At 46.3% G+C, this 3,579-nt stretch overlaps 1 long non-coding RNA gene across 1 annotated transcript; it reads right to left on the bottom strand.

Moving 5' to 3' along the window:
* LOC310820867 lies at window positions 1–646 on the bottom strand. Its single transcript, XR_014554839.1, has 3 exons — window positions 489–646; window positions 347–411; window positions 1–140 (listed from the first exon to the last, which is right to left on the bottom strand). It is a non-coding gene; the product is annotated as an uncharacterized lncRNA (long non-coding RNA).
* Window positions 647–3,579: the final 2,933 nt, after the last annotated feature.

Here is a 3,579-nt window from a genome sequence, read left to right as displayed (position 1 = left end):
TGATGGAGGTTGTGTCCACATTGAGGTCGGTATTCCCCTCGGCCAGAGACACCTCAAGTCCCTCCTCAGCACTGGTCGTATTGGGAACCACAGTCTTGTTCGTGAAGATGAGGGTCATGTTGACAATCACTGATCCGCTCCTGTACACAAAGATACAAAATGTTTAGTTTTGTATTTAAAAACTTTTCTCTCCTGTGCATTTTTTCTTCAAATTCAGCAACATGAAATTATAAAATGTGTATTTGTATATATACATGTATTTTGATTCATATTGAAGCATATTTCAATTGTAATACTCTTTAATTCCAGGTGAGTTTTCATTTATTTTAAGGTAATTATTACTTACGAGAATCCAAGGATCCTACACCTTCGGTAAGCGAAAGGAAAAATTATTCTGTAACCTCGATTCACCTGAGAGAAAAAAAGCGTTAACAATTCTGTCCCATCTTTTAAACATAGAAAGATTTTTAAAAAAAAGGTTTGCCCACCTCCGTTGTAACATTTAATGCCAGTAGTTGGTATGCTGCACTGGTAGGATCCAAATAGTCATTTTGGAAACCACGCAATATTCTGAATACTAATCCCAGAGTTCCTTCATTTACTGTGGGTGCTGCTGTTGAGTCTGGAGTTGTGGCCACTGTTGTTGTTGGAGAAGCTGTGGTTGTTGTTGGAGAAGCTGTTGTGGTTGTTGAAGAAGCTGTTGTTGTGACAGCAGCAGTGGTTGTTGTTGGAGATGCTTTTGTGGTTGTTGTTGGAGAAGCTGTTGTGGTTGTTGGAGATGCTTTTGTTGTTGTTGTTGGAGATGCTGTTGTGGTTGTTGGAGATGCTGTTGTGGTTGTTGTAGAGGCTGTTGTTGTTGTCGGAGAGGCTGTGGTTGTTGTTGGAGAAGCTGTTGTGGTTGTTGGAGAGCCTGTGGATGTTGTTGGAGAAGCTGTGGTTGTTGGAGAAGCTGTGGTAGTTGTTGGAGAAGGTGATGTTGTTGTGGGCACGACTGTTGTTGTTGTGATGGCAGCTGTCGTTGTTGTTGGCGATGCTGTTGTAGTTGTTGGAGAGGCTGTGGTTGTTGTTGGAGAAGCTGTTGTGGCTGTAGGAAAAGCTGTTGTTGTTGGAGAGGCTGTGGTTGTTGTTGGAGAAGCTGTTGTGGTTGTTGGAGAAGCTGTTGTTGTGACAGCAGCAGTGGTTGTTGTTGAATAAGCTGTTGTGGTTGTTGGAGAGGCTGTGGTTGTTGTTGGAGAAGCTGTTGTTGTTGGGGAGGCTGTGGTGGTTGTTGGGGAGGCTGTGGTTGTTGTTGGAGAAGGTGTTGTGGTTGTTGGAGATGCTGTTGTGGTTGTTGGAGAGGATGTGGTTGTTGTTGGAGATGCTGTTGTTGTTGTTGTTGTTGTTGTTGGAGATGCTGTTGTGGTTGTTGGAGAGCCTGTTGTGGTTGTTGGGGAGGCTGTGATGGTTGTTGGGGAGGCTGTGGTTGTTGTTGGAGATGCTGTTGTGGTTGTTGGAGATGCTGTTGTGGTTGTTGGAGAGTCTGTTGTTGTTGTTGTTGTTGGAGAGGCTGTGGTTGTTGTTTGCGACGGTGTCGTTGTTGTTGTAGAGGCTGTTGTTGTTGTCGGAGAGGCTGTGGTTGTTGTTGGAGAAACTGTTGTGGTTGTTGGAGAAGCTGACATTGTTGTGGCCACTACTATTGTTGTTGTGATGGCAGCTGTGGCTGTTGTTTGCGAGGCTGTGGTTGTTGTTGGAGAAGCTGTTGTTGTGACAGCAGCCGTGGTTGTTGTTGGAGAGGCTGTGGTTTTTGTTGGAGAAGCTGTTGTGGTTGTAGGAGAAGCTGTTGTTGTGACAGCAGCCGTGGTTGTTGTTGGAGAGGCTGTGGTTGTTGTTGGAGAAGCTTTTGTGGTTGTTGGAGAGACTGTGGTTGTTAGAGAAGCTGTGGTAGTTGTTGGAGAAGCTGACGTTGTTGTGGCCACCACTGTTGTTGTTGTGATGGCAGCTGTGGCTGTTGTTGGCGAGGCTGTTGTGGTTGTTGGAGAGGCTGTGGTTGTTGTTGTAGAAGATGTTGTGGTTGTTGGAGAGGATGTGGTTGTTGTAGGTGAAGCTGTTGTGGTTGTTGGAGAGGCTGTGGATGTTGTTGGAGAAGCTGTGGTTGTTGGAGAAGCTGTAGTAGTTGTTGTAGAAACTGACGTTGTTGTGGGCACGACTGTTGTTGTTGTGATGGCAGCTGTAGTTGTCGTTGGCGATGCTGTTGTGGTTGTTGGAGAGGCTGTGCTTGTTGTTGGAGAAGCTGTTATGGTTGTTGGAGAAGCTGTTGTTGTGACAGCAGCCGTGGTTGTTGTTGGAGAAACTGTTGTGGTTGTTGGGGAGGCTGTAGTGGTTGTTGGGGAGGCTGTGGTTGTTGTTGGAGAAGCTGTTGTGGTTGTTTTAGAGGCTGTGGTTGTTGTTGGAGAAGCTGTTGTGGTTGTTGGAGAGGATGTGGTTGTTGTTGGTGAAGCTGTTGTGGTTGTTGGAGAGGCTGTGGTTGTTGTTGGAGAAGCTGTTGTTGTTGTTTGTGAAGTTGTGGTTGTTGTTAGAGAGGCTGTTGTTGTTGTTGGAGAAGCTGCTGTGGTTGTTGGAGAGGCTGTGGTTGTTGGTGGAGAAGCTGTTGTGGTTGTTGGAGAGGATGTGGTTGTTGTTGGTGAAGCTGTTGTGGTTGTTAGAGAGGCTGTGGTTGTTGTTGGAGAAGCTGTGGTTGTTGTTGGGGAAGATTTAGTTGTTGTTGGTGAAGTTGTGGTTGTTGTTGGAGAGGCTGTTGTTGTTTTAGAAGCTGTTGTGGTTGTTGGAGAGGCTGTGGTTGTTGTTGGAGAGGCTGTGGTAGTTGTTGGAGAAGTTGTTGTGGTTGTTGGAGAGGCTGTGGTTGTTGTTGGAGAGGCTGTGGTTGTTGTTGGAGAAGATGTGGTTGTCGTTGGAGAAGATGTGGTTGTTGTTGGTGAAGTTGTGGTTGTTGTTAGTGAAGCTGTGGTTGTTGTTGGAGAAGCTGTTGTGGTGGTTGGAGAGGCTGTGGATGTTGTTGAAGAAGCTGTAGTTGTTGGAGAAGCTGTTGTTGTTGGAGAAGCTGACGTTGTGGGCACTACTGTTGTTGTTGTGATGGCAGTTGTGGTTGTTGTTGGCGAAGCTGTGGATGTTGTTGGAGAAGCTGTGGTTGTTGTTGGCGAAGCTGTGGATGTTGTTGGAGAAGCTGTGGTTGTTGTTAGGGAGGCTGTGGTGGTTGTTGGAGAAGCTGTCGTTGTGACAGCAGGCGTTGTTGTTGTTGGAGAAGCTGTAGTTGTTGTTGGAGAAGTTGTGGTTGTTGGAGAGGCTGTGGTTGTTGTTGGAGAGGCTGTGGTTGTTGTTGGAGAGGTTGTGGTTGTTGTTAGAGAAGATGTGGTTGTTGTTGGTGAAGTTGTGGTTGTTGTTAGTGAAGCTGTGGTTGTTGTTGGAGAAGCTGTTGTGGTGGTTGGAGAGGCTTTGGTTGTTGTTGGAGACGCTGTTGTGGTTGTAGGAGAGGATGTGGTTGTTGTTGGTGAAGCTGTGGTGGTTGTTGGAGAGGCTGTGGTTGTTGTTGGAGAATCTGTAGTT

This window comes from Argentina silus (assembly GCF_951799395.1).
Source record: "Argentina silus genome assembly, chromosome: 21".
Taxonomy (NCBI): domain Eukaryota; kingdom Metazoa; phylum Chordata; class Actinopteri; order Argentiniformes; family Argentinidae; genus Argentina; species Argentina silus.
The sequence above is the reverse complement of the archived record's forward strand: the minus strand, read 5'-3'. Positions and strand labels throughout refer to the sequence as shown.